This window comes from Nyctereutes procyonoides, unplaced genomic scaffold (genome assembly GCF_905146905.1).
Source record: "Nyctereutes procyonoides isolate TBG_1078 unplaced genomic scaffold, NYPRO_anot_genome, whole genome shotgun sequence".
NCBI classification, from domain to species: Eukaryota; Metazoa; Chordata; class Mammalia; order Carnivora; family Canidae; genus Nyctereutes; species Nyctereutes procyonoides.
The window spans coordinates 65548837-65571010 of NW_026575140.1; the positions used below are offsets into that span (position 1 = coordinate 65548837).

General features: G+C 44.0%; 2 protein-coding genes across 7 annotated transcripts in view; both read right to left on the reverse strand.

Annotated features, from left to right (window-relative positions):
* CUNH11orf65 (chromosome unknown C11orf65 homolog) overlaps window positions 1-22174 on the reverse strand; it is a 177098-nt gene that overhangs the window by 131202 nt on the left and 23722 nt on the right. The window lies entirely within an intron of this gene.
* Window positions 1-22174, reverse strand: part of LOC129496601 (protein O-glucosyltransferase 3) — a 117419-nt gene that overhangs the window by 71525 nt on the left and 23720 nt on the right. Inside the window, exon 1 of one of the 6 annotated variants that reach the window (XM_055304715.1) lies at window positions 10514-10625. The exons of the other annotated variants lie outside the window; for them this stretch is intronic. The gene's annotated coding sequence lies outside the window, so the exon portion shown is untranslated. Of the gene's footprint in view, window positions 1-10513; window positions 10626-22174 lie in introns of those variants that run through there. 6 annotated transcript variants of the gene reach the window in all.

Here is a 22174-nt window from a genome sequence, read left to right on the forward strand (position 1 = left end):
TTTTTTTTAAATAAAGATTTTATTTATTCGTGAGAGACACAGAGACACAGACAGAGGGAGAAGCAGGCTGCTCGCAGGGAGCCCAATGCAGGACTCGATCCCGGACTGAGATCACGCCCTGAGCTGAAGGCAGATGCTCAGCCACTGAGCCACTCAGGGGTCCTAAGAGTTAACCCTTGAAATAATCCTTAGCAAGCTGGTATCACGATGGGTTGTTTTAAACTGTTTTCCTCCATCTATTAACCTGACAAATCAACACTCCACATCATCAGAAATTACTGCAGAGTCACATTACAAAAGACTTTACTTTGAACATTTCCCTGAATCCTTGAACTAAATGTTACCATTAGGATTATGACTGCTGATCAGTTATTTCAAACACACATAGTATACATTGGATTTTCTCATCCATTAAGAGCTTATCATGTTTTGTCTTTAGATGTAGCTACATTTATTTATTCAAACAAACTCCAAAAAAGTACTCCCAGAATGATTTTGTAACAAAATCAGTACCTGGGGGAAAGGAAGTAATGCTAGCAGGACAATGCATGTGTCCACTCCAAATTATGTAACTTATTTATGGAAAACTAACATCATTATAAAAGATATTTTACTGGCATTATTGTTATGTGTTATTTGCTATTATTTTAACTTTCAGACTCTAGAATTTAAATTCTTTTTGCTCAAAATCAATAAAATTTGAGATTATTCTTCATGCTGTATTAAATGCTTTAACATAAAATCTAAATGGTCTTTGGAGAAAAAGCCTAATCAAAGCTTTATTATACAATAAAAATGATAATGTAACATTAGAGGCTATTGTGTACTTTAAATGAATATGTCCCAGTGTATCAAAAACAGGTACAGAATTGTACTCAACCAGTTAACAACCAACCCATTTCTCAAAACGAAATGTCAGTGTAATGAAGCAGTAATGCTAGCTGTATTTCACAGAAGAAAAGTGGAAATGAACAGAACTGTTTTCTTGGTTTATGAATATAGGTGTGGACTAGTCTTTATTAACAATGACCTTAGATTTTAAAAGTCATCATCTATTTAGCTTTGAATCATTTCGGCTTTGTTAGCAAAAATGTTTGTTTTCTTTCAGGTAGGATAAAAGAGTGGTTGGCACAGAAAAAGAAAACTGGATGTCTGATTCCCTCATCATTTTGTTCTTTGTTTTGCTTTAAATCATTCTGGCACCTCCACTCTCATTGCTAATATCCAAAAATAGGACGTGGTATAATGAATTAACCATAGTGGTATGTCTGGGAGCCATGGACCACTCTTCAAGCCTACAGGCAGTCTCTGAAGCATTGGGAGTCTGTCCCACTCATAGAAAAGGGGTCATGGGTAGTTGTGTTTTGGGTCATGTGACCCAAAATTTTTCAGATTCCTGGTCCTCATCAATGGAACCAGGAATTCACTTGACCTAAAAACTAAACAAGAGAAGGAATGCTGCCCAGTTGATGTGCTCTCTTTTGGGCAGTGATTAACAACTAAATCATGTTCTTCCTCTCAACATGTCTTGAAATCATGATGACAAGTAAGACAAACTGAAGTCACAGAGTCTGAGAGTCACATAGTGGGCAGGTGTTATGCGGTACTGTACGTAGAAGCCATGAGGCAACAGAGTCATGAAGAGGCTGGAGGCATGGGGCAGAGAGGAAAGTGGCAAAAAGAACATCAGCTGTGGCAATGGAAGTGACTCGGAGAAGCAGGGCAGAGCAGCCACACTGTGGCCGATTACCAGCCCCAGGGACCTGCACCAGAATATAGCTGTATTCTCATCAACAATCCCATTTCCGAACACTGGCTATGCAGAGTGAGGCTGTTCCTTGTGTTTCCTTACTGCTCCATCATGGACTTGCAGTAAATTGCCACCTGTCTTCGGAGGTAAACGACTGTGTGATCCTTGTCACCTGAAAGAGCATAACTAAGATAGCCAGCATAATCAACGAGTAGGAATCTGCTCATGAGGGAATTCTTCAGTGTTGAGACAGGAAACCCTAAATGTCCATTAAACAGGCTTTGATTTACTAATATACAATTTTAAGTTCTTTTTTTCCTAAGTATTAAAGTACAATTACACTCAATACAGAAGATTTGGAAAAGTTTAAAGTAAATAAAAGCACTCATAGTCCCCACAACCAGGGACCCTGCTGTGTGTGCTTATGTCCATCCAGCATTTTAAAGCAGGGACAACAGGATGTTACATTGGGAGCCTGCCTGTCTCAGTTTTAGCTGAGGCATGAAAGCAAGAGATTCCGCACCTCCAAGCTAATTATGAGAAGACCAGTCAGGAGCACTTGCTTGGTAGGATTTACTAAAACAAACCAAGGAATGCCTGGGTGGCTCAGTCAGTTGAGTGTCCAACTCTTGATTTCAGCTCAGGTCATGATCCCAGGATAGTGAGACTGAGTCCCAAGTCTGGCTCTCTACTGAGCAGGGAATCTGCTTGAGATTCTCTCTCTCCCCTTGCTCCTCCTCCAACTCACTTGCATGCTCTGTCCTTCTCTCTTTCAAATAAGTAAATAAATCTTTCTTAAAAATGGGCTAGGGACTTGAATAGCTATTTCTCCAAGGAAAGCAGACAAATGGCCAAGACATATGTGAAAAGATTCCAACATCAATAATCATTAAGAAAATGCAAGTCAAAACCACAATGAGATATCACCTCCCACCTGTTAGAATGGCTACTGTGAAAAAAAACAAAGAGAAATATTGGCAGGGCTGAAGAAATTGGAATCCTTAAGTATGCTATCGATGGAAATGCAAAATGGTGGAAAACAGTATGGAGGTTCTTCAAAAAATAAAATACAGCTACCATATGATACAGCAATTCCAATTCTGTGAACACATCTGAAGGAAATTAAAACACTAGGTCAAGAAGTATCTGTACCTCCCATGTCCGTGGCAATATACTCACAATGGCCAAGGTGTAGGAAGAATCTAAATGTCCATCAACAGATGGATTTTTAAAGTGCGGTGTAAACATAACATGGAATATTACTCAGCCTTTAAAATGAAGGAAAGTCTGCAAATGTGAGAACATGAACGAACCTTGAGGGCATTATGCTGATTGAAATGAGCCAGACCCCTCAGAACAAATACTGAATGATTCTGCTTACATGAGGTGTTTGATACAATTAAACTCATAGAAGCAAAGTATAGAATAGTGGTAGTAAGGGACTGGGGGAATGGAGAGTTGCTAACCAACAAATATAAAATTTCAGTTCTGCATAAATGAGTAAGTTCTAGAGATCTGCTGACTAACATTGTGCCAATAGATGAAAACTCTTTATTATGCCCTGAAAACTCTAAGAGGGTAGAGCTCATGTTAAGTGTTAAGTGTTCTTAACAACAACAACAAAATTCCAAAATCTTTTTGTTAAGGTTATGAGTCTCCTTACCCACATTGGGCCAGAAGAGTAGAGGCAGATGGAGGAGTCTAGAGAGAGGAGTTTCAACAGCGCCACCCTTAGACCTTCACCTATGTTCCTTACTGTCTGAGGGAAAGGCTGCCTGGCGTCCAACTCTTGTGCAAGAAGAGGAAGTTTGAGAAGCTGGTGCCACGTAGCTCAGAGCAAAGGGAGGCTGAAGGGAGGCTGCTCAGCCAGCAATCAGTCCTCAGTTCTGGGGTTTCTCAGGCAGAAATGCTGTGTATGTCCCATGGATGAGACATGAGCCCTCGAAGAGGCTGAGGAGGTGTGGGGTTCTTTAAGTTCACACCACTAGAGCTAGCTTGAGGTCAAAAGACTTGAGTGGCAAGAGGCTGTGGGTGAATCACTGGGCTGCTGGGGACATGGTGGGGTACACAGAGAGCCAGGGGACAGCACACTCTTTCATCCAGGAAGCTGAAGGAGAAGAGTCTAAAACCTGCCACGGGCACACAAGACAAGAGGCAAATGTAAACTTCTGTCCAACCCAGAGAGTGTGGAAGCCATCCTATAGCTTTCCTGGTCAAGTGAGACCTTTCAGGGGCGGTCCCCCACACGCCCACGCAAACTTGTACCTCTCTGCCCATCTGCTCTCCACTTCATCCACTGAGGGATAGATAAGTAGAGGCTTTTGTGGGAAGAAAGGGAGGATCAAATCCCTTCTCACTGTCCAGGCTTCTCACTGCAGCACGCCATGGGTGTGCCAGTGGAAAGGCTGCTGCTCTGAATGAGGTCGGAATTAATCAGGGACCAGACAATCTAATCACCATATTAAATTGAGACTGTGTTTTGCGGCTTCAAGTGGCCAAAGGCTTTTTATCAACTAACAGTGAGTGGAAAAGTCATGGGACTGCTCATGTTTTTATCCAGTGGCATTTAAGGGCTAAACTACAGATGCTTTCTGATCAATATCCCAGGGGTCAGGTTTGTTCAACACGCCACTTACACATGGATACATTCTTTAAAAAGGCTTTTACACTATAAATACTGTTCTGCAGCCAACAATTCCCTCTTAGCATTATATTAAGAATGCTGTGCTAATCAATATTTTCTTGTCATTGTATCTCTGTTCCATAGTATATGTACCTAGTCCCTTATTGTTGGATAGAGGAGTTGTTTTTAATTTTCCCAACTACAGTGTTGAAATGCACATAGTTCAAACCCATAAACTTCCTTGAGCTGGGACTGCTGAGCCAAAGGATGTACATGTTTTAGTGACTTATGAAATATATCACCAAATTGCTCTAGAGAAAGGTTATATCAAATTTTTCTCCAACAAGTAGATTCCATATGAGGGCCAATTTCCTCATGCCCTTGCCAACATGGGTCATTATTGTTCTTATTAATCTTTGATAACTTGGTATCTAATAAACAAAATAAAAAGGTTTTTTTTTCAATTAAAAATGTCAATTACTGGAGAGGTTGGCTATTATTTGATTTGTTCATTGCATATGTGTTTTTTAATGACTTACCTGCTCAACACCTTTGCTTATTATTTTAACCCAGGTGTCAAGGAAAATATTAGTTCTTTGAAGCTCAAAGCAAAGGACCAAAAGGGCATCAGAATTGGTAACTGCTGGTATTTGCTTCTGAATGTAGCTCACAGACTGGTCCAGGGTTCATCAAGCAGGGGTTCAGATTGGCTGCTACAACCTACCACAGAAGAGTGCTGAGGTTGTCTTCAAAGCACTGAATTTTCTAGGTTGTTTGCCTCCTGTTACTCTTGCCTCTGTCCAGGTTGTGGTGGAAACTACAAAGAGAGGTACCGTGTAGCCCAAGGACACAGACACTGTTGTCATAGACACTCTCTAGCTTTATGTTCAAATTTTCCTAGCCAACAGCCCCAGACTGGCTAGGCTGCATAGAATCATGTCTGCATATATGTGAGGGTGCTGGGTGTGGATGGTGGGGACAGTCAGATGATGGGTTCTGATCTCTTTGTTACGTGGGCCAATCAGGTAACACCATGTGCCTCATTTTCCTCACCTGTCAAACTCAATTCTTCCCGACCAGACCCCTCGCTTACCCATGTGGTCTTGTCTCCCATCGTCCTCTCATTAATGCTAGGTGCCGACCATTCCAACCCCTCCCAAGCTGCTCTTCTGCTTGCATTGCCCTTCCTGACCATGGTCTTTGTCCGGTGATCTAGCTCAGTGCTAGCACTTAGCTGAAGGATGGAAAAAGTGTTTTCTGAGTAAAAACTACAATGAATTCAATTCAACTATAGTGAGCATTTACGTTTATAAAGATTCTGGGGATATACCAGGAAATGGAAGTGTTCACAGTGGGAAAAGATATACAGAAGAGCTGTGTTATAACACAGGACACGTTAGACCCTTAAAAGAAAAACAGTTGTGGGGAGGCTGGGTGGCTCAGTCGGTTGAGTGTCTGACTCTTGGTTTCAGCTCAGGTCATGATCTTGCGGGTCATGGTACTGAGTCCAGCAGCGGGCTCCATACTCAGTGCAAGGTCTGCTTGAGGTTTCTCCACCCTGCCCCCGCCTTCCCCACACACACTCTTTCTCTCAAAAATAAATAAATCTTTAAAGTGAAATAAAATAAAAAAAAAAAACAGTCTCTCTACTCACAACACTTCTGACACTAAGTGTTAGTGCAGACTCCACAGATTCAGGCCTCAGCCCACAAGACCTGACCCCACTTCAGACACTAATCTCAAATCCAGGCGTCTGGTACTTCTGACTGACTGCCCAACGGCTGCTCTTTGGGTCTGATGATTTGCTGGAACAGCTCACAGAACACAGGTAAAGAGTTAACCTGCTATTGCCAACTTATTACAAAGGATATTTATAAACAATACAAATGAAAAGTCAGATTAACAAATACATAGGACAAGATCCAGAAGCGTTCTGAACACAGGAGCTTCTGTCCCATGGGGTTGGGGGCATGCCACCCTCCTGGCACGTGCACGCATTCTTGGTCACCAACCCAGAAGCTCTCTGAGCTTCATAGTTTAGGGTTCTTGTAGAGGCTTTATTACGTAGGCATGATTGTTTAAATCATTAACCATTAATTAAATTAATTTCCCGCTCCCACCCCTCTCATCCCTTCTGGGAGGTCAGGGGGTAGGGCTAATCCAGGTCCAATCCTCTAATCATGGGACTGGTTCCTCTGACTCCAACTCTCCAACTTCCAGGAGTAGTAGACTCAGGTATGGTTGAAATGAGTGTATTATGAATAGTAAAAGGCTGTCCTCTCACCCATACCACTCCGGAAATTCCCAGGGTTTTAGAAGCTCTGTGCCAGGAACCAGAGACAAGGATCAAATATACATATTTCTTATTATATTACAATCATATAATAGAACACTACAACTCTTGCTTTGGGATCATAAAGGAGGATGGGATTAGTTCTGGATTAGGGCTGAAAAAGCATTCACAAAGATGGTGTTTTTTAAAAAAATTTATTTATCTATTTATTCAGGAGAGGGGGTGGGGCAGAGACACAGGCAGAGGGAGAAGCAGGCTCCATGCAGCGAGCCTGATGCGGGACTCGATCCAGGGACCCTGGGATCATGCCCTGAGTGGAAGGCAGGCGCTGGACACCAAGCCACCAGGTGTCCCACAAAGATGGTTCTTAAAAGAGAGATGGGAATATATTGGAGTATACTGGAGCGGGCAGTGTCTGAGTCTGCTGTTGTTCCTTGCTAGTGACTCTCTTTCTTCAGTAAACATCAAATGCTTTGGAAAGAGAGAGAGAGAGAGAGAAAGAAGGGAGGAGGAGGATAGTTGGAGGAAGTAAATAGGAGTGAAGGAATAGGTTTTGCCTGTTTTTGTTTTGTTTCAGTGTTCATAGATTTTATTTCCTAGCCTTGTATTATGAGAAATGGTCCAAGCTTACTCATGGAGGTCAATCATTATCTATTAATATGTTATATATAATACTGTCCTCTGTCATTGGGTGATAAATAAGAATCCCAGAAACCCTGAAATTCTTTCAATTTCTTTTAGAAATACATGACAGAAGTTTCGATACTAAGATCATGCAGGTCTTCTGGAAGCTTCCTATGCTCTCATATAAAGAACAGAGCTTGGAGGGGAAGTCAAAGATTTCTTTTTGTGACCTCATGCCTGTCACTCACACCAACACATGGGGTGGCTGCTCCTTGATTCAGCAGATTCACCTAAAATCTAGAGATAGGGAGAAAGACACTGCATAACCCTTTAGCACCTATTAACCTCTATTTATCACAAATGATTCTGTGCTTCTCTAGGTGTCATTCAGAATAGTAATAACAGTTAACCTAAATAAATCTCCCTCTTCATGTGCAAGTTTAAAAAATTATTTTTAGCAATTTCTGCTAAAAAAATTTGTGAATAGATAGCAGAAGGAACTGAAGGGGAGCAGATAGATCCCTGGGGAGGGAGGAGGGGGGAATGCCGGGGTGAGGACCATCCTCAGGAGCCAGCAGTTCCCCCCCTTCCCCATAAACACCCTATTCTTTAGAACTTTAGCTCCCAATATGGGCAGGAATCTTTCTGAATTGCAGATTTATGCGACTAACTGCTAAAGTTTCTAAGTGTGTTACATAGAACTAAACTATGGAAGCCGGAAGCCATAAGAAGGCACAGTTAGGAGTTCTTCTCCCCCACAGCCCCCTCTAACCAGCCTTCAAGGCCAGTCTCTTTACAAAGGAAGAACGTTCTCCTCATTTCAGCCCCCATCCATCTTTCTCTCACTCCCAAATCCTACCGTCTGTGCCACTCACTAGGTACTTGGTCATGTGCAGCATATTATTTAAATTGTCATGCCCTGTCTGCCCCAGTAGATCATAAATTTCTGGGGTTCTACATTTTGGATCTATCATAGCCAACTGTATAAATCATGTAAATAGTTGGTCCTCAAAATATTTGACAAGTATTTCTTATTTGAATGAAATGAAAATGTCACTAATCTTGATTCCCCAAAGATGCTGGGGCTTATCTAAGTAAACTCGCATCACGATTAACGTGGAAAGAGCTATTTTTTTTCCTTTATCGTCATGCCTGCTGATGCAGCCTTGCCACTTTGAACATAGAGATGTACATTCAATATATTCAAGCAAATTCTGGAATACCAGGGCCAAATGACCTGCCAGGTTTCATCCCAGTGCACAGCAGCTTACCTGGTCGGTGTTGGGTGACACAAGGTGGAATGATGGCTTTCTCTCTCTTGGTGACTGGACCAGATTCCAAAGCAAAAGCCCCAGCACCCTAGGCTGGCAGGTAGGGCACACCAATGGCAGGGATTCCCCACTTGCTGGAGTTGAGATACTGGCTGCCAACCCCATACAAAGAGAAGGGTACCTCCGAAAAGTCAACTTGCTGCTACTTCACCAAGAGTAACAGCCAGTTTAAGTGTCTGTGGGGTTGTTTTAGTTTTGTTTTTTGTTTTTTTTTTTTTGGAGGGGAGGAGGTTATTTCAATTATCAGTTGGCCTTAATTATTTTTGCTTAGAATGAGAGAGAACTAAAGCTCCTGACAGCAGTCCAAAGCGGACAGGGAGGAAATGAAGGCACCTGCAGCTTCCTCCAGCTGCCTGGGCACCTGCTGCCTGGCAGGCTGTTTGCCTCCACCTGCCTGCGTGGTGGGACTGAAGGCCAGTCAGTCCCTCCTCCACGGTCGGGTGGCTGCTGGCGGCTTCTACCCAGAAGTCCTCTGCTACGCCATCTGGAGCCAGAGAACAAGTTCCAGGCTCCCTTGCCAGAACTCTGCTGTGAATCCTGCCCACTTCTCTCGTCACCTCCAATCCTGGTCACAGGCCTTAAGCCTGATCTTCATTGCTGAGAGATAAAGTACATCATGAAATGAAGGATCTCAAAGTTCCAAAGCTGGTGGCCTTTAGTATGCAGATGTATTGCCGCCCCCTGGACTTCCAGAGTGCAAAGTCCACCTAAGTCTACCCCCGTTTCAGTGTGAGCAGGAGGTCAGATGCCAAAAGCTCCTGAAAGTCAGAAACCTGAGTTCACGGTAACTCACTTTTCTCCCTCCCCAGCCAATGAGCCCCAAGTCCTGCTGATTTAACTTTGCAAATGCGTCTTAAGCCCTCTGCCCTTCTCTTCACCCCTAGCCAAGGCCCCTAAATATATCTCTTCTAACCCTGGCGTCACCCTCACCCAGAGCATCTACCCCTGACTGCGGCTCTGCTGCTCCAGGCATCCCAGTGGCTCCCCTGGGCCTCCAGTTGAGAGTCAGCCCTCCTGCCAGTCACAGGCTCTCGCTCTGTATTCCAGCGGTACCCACTACTGGTGATGCCTGCAACCCCCCAGAGTCCTCCCCATCTCTGCACCTTCCCTGGTGCTGTTTGCCCCATCTGGAATGCCCTTCCCACTTTTATTCACCTCACACCCCATTTGGGACTCCATTCAGGCCTCATCTCTTCCAGCGAAGCCTTCCCTGAGACCTCAACTGGGGTTAAAGGGCCTTTGTGTCCCTGTGCGTGGCTAGCTTATTGTCTGCCACACGATAGTGAATACACTGGTTTTAAATCCTTCCCCCTTGCTGCACCGAGAGACCATGGAGAGCATTTTGTACTTCCAGGACTGGTTCGTGATAGGATCTCGAGTACATCTGCTAAATAAATGAGTGCTGCTCAACAGAAGGGTGGTTGAATCCATGATCTGGGGGGGGGGGGGGGAATCTTACGGGGCTCTCACCCTAGAGGGGAACCTCTGACATGGCCTCCTGGAGCTGCCAGATGTGATACTGCTACTCCCAACACCTACGGTTGACAATTGACTGATGCGCAACAAAAAAGTCCTGCTGACTACCGCATCCTAGGAAGGCATCCCAGGAAGGCAGGCGGAGCCACGCCAGAGGAGAAGTGGGGACCTGGCTACCTCCCCAAGAGACCCTGGCCCCTGGAGGTGGAGGAGCTTCCGTCTTTAGGGCTGCCACCTGTGAGTGGCCCAGAGAGTGTCAGAGACGAAGCTCAGATGAGCTGAGAAGAGACACGCGTTTTTATCACTTTGATGATAAAACTATAATTGCTCTCAAGCACTGTTTGGAAATCGTGCCGTTTACAACACTTGTTCGCCAGTTCTTAGGTACATGCAAATTGTTTATAATAAAAAGTTACGTTGATATATCTTCTTGTTCCCTTGAACTCTTCTGAAGGACCTGGAAGGCCAGGAACCAGGTGTGAGAAGCTGATGCAGGGAGGAAGCGGGGAACAGCAGGGCAGGGGGCTGCAGCCAGAGCTGGGCATCACGGGTTCGGATGCGAGCTAGAGCGCAGGTGAGGGTGGGGGGCGGGTGGCTCTGAAGGTGGAGACAGCTACCCTGGAGGGAATATGTTACTCATGAACCTTTTAAAGAATTTTGCCTGGATGGCAGTGGCAAGGCAATTAAACCGCTGCGGACAGACATGACCTAATTTATTGGCCTTTCCAAGTTGTCTTCTGAGGAGCCGGTGCTACTATAACCTACAAATAAGGATGCGTTTTGATGGTATGGGGGGGGGTGGCTGTTGCTAAGAATAAGGGAGCAAATTATGTCCCTGAGGAGGGAGGGCCCCAGGAGGCAGGGCAGAGTGCAAAGAGGGTGGCCAGAGCCGTCCCACATTCGTGGCCACGGGGAAAGGCCACAGTCAAAAACGGCCCCCCGCTCAGCAGGGAAGCAGGACAAGCCCGTAGAGCCATGACTTGCAGGAAGCAGAGCTGCGGCTTGGCCTCTGCTCATCCGCCCCGAGCCCCGAAGCTCGAACTCACATGCAAACGCAGCCAGCATCGAAGACCTACCCCACATAGGCAAAGGCCAGAGTCACCTTTGTATACCTTGCCCGGATCCGGAAGAAAGGAAGAAAACCACACATGAAATACACGACAGTGTTTGATTTTTGTTTTTTAAACAGACTGTTAAAGAGTTCTGCAGTTTGAAAGCCTAAAAATGGAAAGATAAAAACCTGAGTCACCATCTGAACCCTGGCACGATTTAAATAAAATTGCTGGTTGTTGAGGGGATTTAATAGAGACCCACAGATGGTCTCAGGCCAGCTGGGAGCCTCTGGCGATTGTGTCTTCAAGCTCCCTGGCCTGTCTGGCGCCAGTAGCTCAGCAGCCCCCCCAACCCTGGGGTGTTCACCTGGGGGCCGAGGAGCAGGACGCGGCAGGGACAGCTGCATGGTGTGGACAGCGCTTGGGGCTCACGTGGATGGGTGCTTGCTTGGTGTGGCTGCAGGGGACGGGGGAGGGCAGCTGGAGATCCTGGGGGCCCTGAGTCTGACCCCCCTCGCTGCCACTGCAAAGATCTCTGCCCACATGTTCTCTCAACTGCTCTTCAACTTCCTTAAAGCTAAGGTACTAACTTCCCTTTGAACTTGACCTTCTCCACACATGCCCATGGTCCCGTGTCTAGATCACATCACCCACAGAACACACATCCTTGGGGGACCGCTGAGAGCCATGTTCTAGTCCCACATCTACCCCTGGACATTACTATGGTCTTGAGACTCCTTGAGAAGATAAGGAATTAAGGATAATCATATCTGGGGAAAATAAGCATAATCATATTTGTTCTTTCTCCCTTAAAGGACATTGAAGGGGCTCAGGTGAAACGGTAGGCTTTAAAGCATGCCTATTTAAGATGTCATCAGCCAAGTATTCCTGAATAATCGCAGAATCAGCACAGAGAGGTACATAATTCCTTCCGCTTGCTTTTGGCCAGTTGTGCTAAAACCAGGCTGCTTTTCCCTTTCAGAAACTCTCTGGGCTTCCACATTGCCTTCTTCAGCTATTTCCTCCTACTTCCTCACAGTGAACATGACCAGCCAACAGCCATCATGAAAACCTGTGGCTAGAGCAAGGGAGCAGGTTCACACGAACAAGATCTAAGCCGCTTGAGGATATTACAGCACTTGTGTTTGTATATAACCCACACTTAGTGGGCAGTTAAACAACACAAACAACAAAAAATAAAAAGCAACTCTTCCCATTGCCAGACTAAACAGCTCCAGGGAAAGAAGGTCTTTTTGATCCTACCAAGCAATTTTAAAGTGGGAAAGCACCAGAGACAAGCTTTATTACATCTGCATCAGGCACAGCCCTCTCACCTGGTCTCTGCTAGGACTGCAGGCCTTCTCCTCCCAAACCACAGGGTTTCCTGAAAACCAACACTCCCTCACCTTATGCAATGGAGTGGGGCGTAGGAAAGATATGCCAGGTGGAGTCAGTGCCCAGCGCCCGGGCAGTCAGGCCAAGATCCCCTCCTGTATTTTAAGAGTCATCTGGGGAGCTTTGAGGTAACCCAGGCCCAGCCTGATCGCAGGCCAATTAAGCCAGAATGTCGAGGTATGGCCTGGCCTTGGTAGTTTGAAGAGTTTCCCAGGTAGTTGTCATTTCGGCCAGGTTTTAAAACCTTTGTCTTTGCAGAGCCTGTGCGCCGAGACCTGTCATCATAGAAGCCAAGACACCAAATATCTTAGTGGACAGGTGGGCACACAGAGAAAGCAAGTACAAGCCCCTCCTCAGCACCTGCCATACCCACGTGATATCCCTTTTAGCTGAACTAGATGGTCCATGGCCCTGTTCAGGAAGCCCAGCGCTATGCCTTCCCTCAGGAGGTGCTACATCTCTAGGTGGGCCGGAGGTGCATCATGTGACCTGCATGATGGTCATGAGCATGAGGATCTGGACCGGAGAATGTGAAAAGCAGCAGCCAGTCGAAGAATCAAGGGCACCCCGGGACGAGGAGAGCATGGGCTGTGAGATGCAAGCAGAGCCTGTGGCTAGGCCCTGGAGCCGTCTCGGATCCCCAAGCCCCTCAAATTTCAGCTTCAGTCCCCATGTAACCTTTCTGCAAAGCCCTCTGGCTGAGTGTGACTCTTCCTTTCTACCCAAAGACCCTGACTCACAGGAGCATGATGGAAACTGAGGCAGGGCATTAGGAAGAACACCCAGAAAGGCAGGGAGAAGCAGCAGCACAGAGAAGCAAGAGCAGAATAGAGCAACTTTCAAAAGGTGCAGAAGCCAGAGAAACTAAAAGAACACAGAATGGGCATGGACAGGTATATAGGCTAACAGGAAGGAAAACGCATACGAATCATCTGGCAGCAAGCAAAGCTTTAGCAATGTAAGCCTGGGCAGTGAGAAAATGCGGACTACATTTCTTTCTTTCTTTCTTTTTTTTTTTAAGAATTTATTTATTTATTCATGAGAGACACAGAGACAGAGGTAGAGGCACAAGCAGAGGAGGAAGCAGGCTCCATGCGGGGAGCCCAATGCGACCCTGGGACTCTGGGACCATGACCTGAGCCAAAGGCAGCCGCTCAGCCACTGAGCCACCCAGGTGTCCCTCGGACTATGTTTCTATAGGACAAAAGAGGACCACAGAAATGGGACAGAAGAGAACATGGCACGGCCCTGGCCCTGCTCTGCTCCGAGCTGCTCGCAGATGGCTCTGTGAGCTGCGTTTCCAGGCTCTAGCCACAAGTCAGATGCTTCCAGCTGGCTTCAGGCAGGCCCTGGCAGGAGACCGGAGGGTCAGAAGAAGGAACCAGCAGGGTATCCTCCGCCTCCCTCCGCCTCCCCCACTTCTGGCAGTGATTGCCCCCCACGTCTCCAAATCCCCAGACAGGTCTGCCATGGCTGCTTGCAGTTTCACGTGGGAGATCGCAGCCGAGGCTTGGCTAACACCACCGGCTCCCTTTTCCTCTGCAGCCAGTGGTGGCCAGAGCTGGCTTGTACTGGGCACAGTGTTAATACTCAGCGATCCTGCCAGCTGGTTGTGCCGCTGTTGCTAGAGCTTGAAATTGGCCAGTGCTACCCACCAAGGGGAGCCAGTTACCAGCACATCCCTACCTCCAGGCTTCTGGCTGCTTGTCCCTGGCGTGCCTCAGTCCCTTGGTTGGTTTCTCTGCCTCTTTTTATCACCACGGAAGCAATGAACTTCACTACAGTCTATTTTGAATAAGGAGGAGTTTCTTTTTTCCTGGCAGGACCCTGATTGATGTGCAGACACCGATCTTCTAAAGAGCTTTACAAGCTCCCTTGAGAGCAGTAACATTAAATTCACAACATGTGAGGTTCTACTTTTGTTTGCTCATTTGTCTAGTAATCCTGTTAATCATTTATCCTTGTGATTAATCTTTAAAGCAAATTAATTTTGTGATAAATTAAACCTTCTGCCACTGTAACAGGGTATGGGTTTGATTATCAAAGGAACCAGATCTAAAAGACAACCAGGTCACTTGATGTAGAGCTCAGGATGAACGGTCTGCCCTGGGTTGGGGCTGCCACCTGACATAGGAAATGGGAAGAGGAAGGAAGTGAAACATGATCCATCATCTATGAGTACTAAATATGTGCAAAATCACACTTTTCTGTATGGAAGCATTTTCCCTACAACTTTCTTCTTAGCTTCATGATAGCCTGATGCTACAGCATTTGCCTCGCCAGCACTTTGTTGCTGTTATTGTTTGTTTGTTCCCTGGTTCTTTTGCTAAAAGGAACAATCACAGGCCTCAGAAGCAGATGGAGATAAATGGTACCAGGACAATTTGCTAGTCATCTGCGGGGGTGGGGGGTGGGGTGGGGAATCAGCTTATATAATTATCCTATTTTAAAAATAAAATATATATCAGATCATGAAAAAGTTAGTTTTAAAAAAAGATTTTAAAAGGTAAAGGTGGATATTGACCTAATCTCTAGATGGGAGAACTTTCTAATCTTAAAAAGAACATTTTTAAATATTTGGCACATTTTGTTATATAAAAATGGAAGAGTGCCTCGGTGGCATGGTCAGTTGAGCTTCAGACTCTTGGTTTCAGCTCAGGTCATTATGTCAAGGTTGTGAGATCAAGCCCCACATCAGGCTCTGTGCTCAGCGTGGAGCTGGCTTGAGATTCTCTCTCCCTCCCACTTGTGCGCGCTCTCTCTCTCTCTCTCTCTCTCAAATACATAAGTAAATCTTAAAAAAAGATATTTTTTAATGGAAAAAAATTCCCTCTGCTTTCAGATAAGTAGAAGTGCAAACTGAAGACCGGGAAATGTATTTGTAATAAATAGGACAAAAGTCTATTTCCTTGATAGAGAAACATATAAGTCAGTAAGAAAAAAAAAAAAAACACTGAGATTCTATGTTAAACAGTGTTGGATGCCTTCTAGAATCTATTCCCCTAGTTACTCTCCTTTCTGGTTTTGCTGTGGGCAGCAAAATGTTCAGTTTCAGGGGAGGGATGGTGATTGGTCTAAGCCTAACATCTGAATTCCATTTCTTAATTTCTCAGTTCCCTTGTGGTGAGGGTGGCCTTATGACCTGGTTCTGGTCAATGAGACATAGGGAGGAATTGGCTGGGATGGCATCTGGAAAAGCTTTTACTTCCATGGTAAGGGACAAGCATAATTGGCTCCACCATATCCCCTTCTTCCTGTCTTGGCTAGGAATGTGATGTTCAGAGCAGTTGCAGCCATTTTGTGTTGGAAGACACTATCCTGACATCCTAAACCACTAAACCAACCAGTGGTTGTCTATTTCTAGATATCTTGTCATGTCAGAAAAATTTATTCCCAATTTGTTAAAGCCATGGTTAGATCTGTTATGTATAACAAGAGGCATTCTGAATCTGAATACAAATTTTGAAATAAAAATGGGCAAAGATATGAATAGGTAATTCATAAACATATGAAAAAAGTTCAAGCTCATTATAACTAGTGCTAGATACTAAATCAAGTTAAAAATTTTTTTTTGCCTACAAAATTAGCAAAGATTTTTAAAAAATAATAATATCATCTAGTGCTGACAAGGGTATAGTGAAATAGAAGGCTTCCCACACTGGCAGTCAAGGTGAAATCTAGTAGAACATTTTTTGGAAAAATAATTTGGTAACATGTAATAAGAATTTAGAAAATATATTATAAACTAAGGATTCTACTTTGTGGAATTTACTCTAGAGAGAATTTAAATTGAATTAAGGATGTAATCATGAAGGTTTGTCACAGTGTTATTAAAGCAATAGGAGGGATCCCTGGGTGGCGCAGCGGTTTGGCGCCTGCCTTTGGCCCAGGGCGTGATCCTGGAGACCCGGGATCGAATCCCACGTTAGGCTCCCAGGTGCATGGAGCCTGCTTCTCCCTCTGCCTGTGTCTCTGCCTCTCTCTCTCTCTCTGTATGACTATCGTAAATAAATTAAAAAAAAATAAAGCAATAGGAAACAAAAAATTAAGAAAAAAATCAAAGTGGCTAAAATACTACAATAATTAAATTCTAAAATATATACAGTAGAATAGTATGCAGTCACAAAAAATAATGTTGACTATAGTCTTTAATTTGAAGGAGTTACTTTCAGGTTAGATGTTACATAAATAAACAAAACAGGCATAGTATTACAACCTTATAAAGTCAATGTGGGTGAAAATGGTTTGATGATTCCTAAAAGGTTAAATACTAAATCACCCAATATCACAGTAATTCCACTCCTGGGATGGGGTTGGGGGGAGGAGGGGTAGAAATGAAGAGTAACTAATAGGTTTTATTTTAAGTGATGAAACTATTTCCAGCCTTGTGCCCAACTATCCCAACACCATTTGTTGGAAAGACTATCTAGCCTTCATTGAATTGCCTTTGCATGTTTGTTAAAAAAAAAAAAAATCAACTGGCTGTATTATGGGGTCTATTTCTGGACTCTATTCCATTCCACTAATCTATGTCTTTCCCTTCACAAATACTATGCTATCTTGATTACAGTGGCTTTATAGTAAGTCTTAAAATCAAAGAGTGTGATTCTTCTAACCTTTCTTCTTCTTTTTAAAAATTGTTTGGTCTATCCAATCCCTTTGCTTTTCTAATTCCTCGTTCCTATTATATGGAAACTCAAAAGAATTGTATATTTTGATCTTGTATCCTACCACTTTGCTAAATTTACTTCTTAGTTCTAGGATTTTTTTTTTTTTGGTAGATGTTTTTGGGGGATTTTCTTGGTAGACAATCATGTCATCTGCAAATAGGGATAATTTTATTTCTTCCTTTCTCATATGTATGTCTTTTATTTCTCTGCCTTGGCTGATACTTGCTAGGACCTTAAGTATCACGTTGAATTAAGAGTAGTGAGATTGGGGATGCCTGGGTGGCTCAGCGGTGGAGTGAGGGCCTGATCTCAGGGGCTGTTGGATCAGGTCCTGCAACAGGCCCCCTGCGGGGAGCCTGCTTCTCCCTCTGCCTCTGTCTCTCTGTGTCTCTCATGAATAAATAAATAAAAATCTTTAAAAAAAAAAAGACTGATGAGATTGTACATCTTTTCCTTGTTCTAGATCTTAGAGAAAACACAGTCTTTGACCATTTGGTATGATGTTAGCTATAAATATTTTTGCAGATGCCTCAGGTTCTATTTCTTTCTTGCCAAGAGTTTTTATCATGAATGCACATTCAATTCTGTCAAATGCCTTTTCTGCATCAATTAAAGTAATCATGCTTTTCTTCTTTAGACTGTTGTATGGTAAGTTCATAGTAATTTATTTCAAAATACTGAAGCAGTCTTATTGTTACACTGCGTCCTCAAAAAAACATAGAGTCCTAACCCCCAATACCTCAGAATATGACCTTATTTGGAGATAGGGGCTTTACAGAGGTATTCAAGTGAAAATGAAGTTATTAGGGTGCATTCTTTTTTTTATTTTTTTAAAAAAGATTATTTATTTATTTATTCATGAGAGACACACAGAGAGAGGCAGAGACACAGGCAGAGGGAGAAGCAGGCTCCATGCAGGGAGCCCAATGTGGGACTCGATCCCAGGACTCTGGGATCAGGATCTGAGCTGAGGAAGATGCTCAACCACTGAACCACCCAGGTGCCCTGGGTTAGAGTCCCTTTAAATATCATGTTCAAGCCACCTGTAACAGTTTGGAGCATATCCTTACAAAATGCATACATGCTTTCCAAAACATACATGGTTGCCTACAGTGTTTCTTTCCTATGTATGGCAGATTCCACTAGTTGTATCCTAGCAACCCTTAGGCAATTTTCCTAAATAATAAGTTTTAGTAGAGCACATGGCAACCTAGGATTGTGTGTTCTCTAATGTCCTGGTTAGCAAAAATAAGAGAGTTTTGACATGAAAACATCTCAATGCTGTCACAAGCTAGATGGGCAGTGTGTGGCTAATCACATCAACCTCTTCACGCTCCATGGTTGGAGGCAGGACTGTGCAGTAATTAAATTCAGACGGAGTTTGCAAATCCAGTACTTCCTGCACTGGTATCTCAACCAGGTTACTTACCCTCCCTGAGCTTCCTCAGTAGAAAGGAGATAAAAAATATCCCTTCACTTATCAGGCTGTTGTGGGAATTAAATGAGCAAATGCACATGAAGAGTTTAGCACAGAGCAAATATTAGCTATTACTACTGCTGTTATCATTAGCTTTTGAAAAAGACAGAAACACCTGCCCTATCGATTATGATGAGACTAAAAACAAACAAATATGAAAGACTTGAAAAGCTAAAGGACTTATCATGTCACACAACCCCTAAACCTTGGGGTATGAAACTGTAACATGATGGTCGGTCCACATGTATTGCCCAGGGAGACCAATCCACCTCAGTAATTAGACAAGAAAGTGATTGAGAGAAAGATCTCCCCAAGGATTAAAGGAATGAGCTAAATTGGATGTTACTGGAAACTGTAGACACCTGAGAGATCAATGGTAATCCCACATCTTGTTAAATTATCAGAACACACAAGCCTACATGGCATCCCTGTAACTTCTAGGGGATTCTCATGGTGCCTTCCCCAAGGCCACATAGGGCTGCTGGAGGGCAAGCTACCCTTACATGCACACTTCCTCTAATAGGACTCACCACCAACCACAGACCGAAGCCATCTGCGGCAGAATCTAGGTCTTATTTTCTGCTGTATTTTCAGAGCCAACACAGCGTCTGGCAGTACAGTACAGATGTCCCATAAATAGGATCCTGAAGTTTCTTGAAAGTCTCTCTGTTAGCCAGCGGCAGACTTCACTGGCTGGGAGAGTAGAGGACAGGCAGAGAACCTAGGACAGGAGACCGTGTGTCCGGCTTTTAACCTCTTGCAGGCTGCTACGGCGTCCACAGCTACGGGCACTTCAGCATTTTGATATATACAGTCCCGCTGGGACCGAGCCACAGCTCCAGGACGCACATCACTCAGAAACTACTAAGTTCTGGAAAGCCCTCCTGGGCTGCAGCCTTGCCGCTGAGCTAAAAGAGTCTAAATTAAGACCTGCCATTTTAACAACTTTGATTACATCAGGTGCTGTGCCACCTTATACTTTCTAAGTTTTCTGCAATAGGAAAAATAAATATTTTTGATTTATTGACATCTTGAGCTGAGTGGCTGATATAATCTCTTGGTACTTATTTCAGTTACATTTAGGAGGCAGGGGTGGGTGGGGTTGGGGGTGGTGTGGGGGATGAGAAGTAGGTAGTTGTGTTTTTCAAAGACTTGTGAAAAAAGTAAGATGCTTTTTAGTTTCTATATATTAAATATGTATGTACATATACATATATATTATGTGTGTTTGTGAATGCACACACCCATACACACACACACACACTTTCCTCCAAGATGTGAGAGAAGTACAGGGAAAATTGCCACCTGCCAATAAATGGTGACTCAAACTCTCAGCCATTTTTTTCTCACTGTGGCTAAAACCACAGCCTGTGCAGGGTCTGAGAAGTCATTCCCAAGTAAATACTCCCAGGAAAATCCCTCTCCACAAGGAGTGGAACTGTCAGATTGGAATTTCATGGTCATTTCTACCTCTTGAGCTGGCTCTTGAAGTATTTCTGTAGGACAGATTCCAGACTCACAGGACAGAACCGGATAAATGTGACACAGACTGTTGTGCACTACGGGGTTCAGAGGTGGGAGGAACCCCATCTAGCTGGGGAAACACGCTGAGAGTGAGAAGTCAGGAGAGAAGCTAGGACTGCAGAAGCCTCTGGCCCTGGCCCCTGCAGGCCATGAATTCCCCCATGGAGTTTTCTCTGGAGGCCTATTACAGGAACCTTGCCTATCCGTGGTGTCTCTGTCCCCTAAGACCAGGAACCCAATACCCTTGCACTCACCTGGCTTCCTAGAGCCCCTGGGGGTGGCATGTGTCCAGCATTCCTGCCCAGCCTACCTGTCCCTTCCCCATCCTGGCAGTGCAGACAAGATGCCCTCACGGCTGTCAGGGCAAGCCTCTATCTTCCAGCAAACACTCACTGCCTATTTGACACGTGCTGGGAGCTGCCCCAGAGATTCACCAAAAGGAGAAGCATAGATATTTGCCTTTTTTTTTTCCTGTTTTGCCTATTTTCAAGAAACTACAGCAACACACAGGCAGTATTTTGTGTTCTGCTTTTTTTTTTTAACAGAACAATGCTTCCCATGCATTTCCCCACAATTCTTGAGGTGTCTATATAACCCTGACAACAAGGTAGTCAGAAAATGTAAAATTAAAATATCACACTAGGTAAGATACAATTGTCTCCATAACTATCCATTATGACTGCACTTTTACTAGACATTTAGATTTGAAATTTTCCACTATTTTGCTATTATTTTCCTACTATTTTGTCATTTTGTAATACTGCAATGAATATCTGTGGGTATATGTCTTATTTTCCCTCAGAGAAAAATACAGTATAGTGGAAAGAGTCAGATTTGGGTCAAATTCTAGCTCTGTCTCGTAGGATCTGTGTGATGACCTTGACACATTTCAGTTTCCTTTCTGTACAAAGCCATCAACACTACTTACCCCAAAGGATGGTGGTGAGGATTATTCAATGCTGATGGGTAAAAGCATTTTGAGATAGATCTGGATTTAAAATCTGGCCCTTGGGCACCTGGGTGGCTCAGTGGTTGAGTGTCTGCCTTTGGCTCAGGGCATGATCCCAGGGTCCTGAGATCAAGTCCCACATTGGGCTCCCCATAGGGAGCCTGCTTCTCCCTCTACCTATGTCTCTGCCTCTCTCTGTGTCTCTCATGAATAAATAAATAATATATTTTTTTAAAATTCTGGCTTTCACTTAACTTGGACAAGGCATTCAACCTTTGTTAAGCTGTTTCCTTTTCTGTGAAATTGAAATTCAACTGTGTACATAATGGGGCTATGGGCCAATTAATTAAATACATGTAGCATGCTTAGTACAGTGCCGAGTATACAATAGGAGATCCATAAATGTTGGCTGTCATTATCAGAGTAATTACTAAAAGACATAAATGCCTTGATAAATGCTGGTGTGGCCACCTTCTCCTACCTCAGCCTCCTACTGATGAGAAATATCCAAGAATTGGAGATTGGGTCAAGGGTAAGGCATATCTTTATAGGTAGCACCATACTGTTCACCAAAAGGACTGCACACCACTAACAATATGCTGAATCTATCCATTTCATGCCCATCCCCACCAACAGTTTTTTTCTGTTATTTTTAAATACTTCATTTAAATACTTTATTTCTCAGCTATTGTGTGGGTGAACATTTTCCTGCAACATTTCATTCAAAGTTGGGATATCTTCTAGCATGAACACCTTATTTTTGTGTTTTGCCTGTTTATCATTTTGAATCTTGGTGTTTTTCTTCAATATTTGAATAAACTCTTTATATATCAGGAACATAATAATATTTAATGCAAATACCTTCCCAAGTAAGCTGGAGCCAGAGAGATCTGGTACCGATGAGAGAAGATCTCAGGAAGTTCTTTGTGTTCACGAGCATTTCTATGGGGGTGTGGGGTGGGGGTAGTGGCTGTTAGCCCTCATGGGGATCTCAGTTACTCTCACATTAA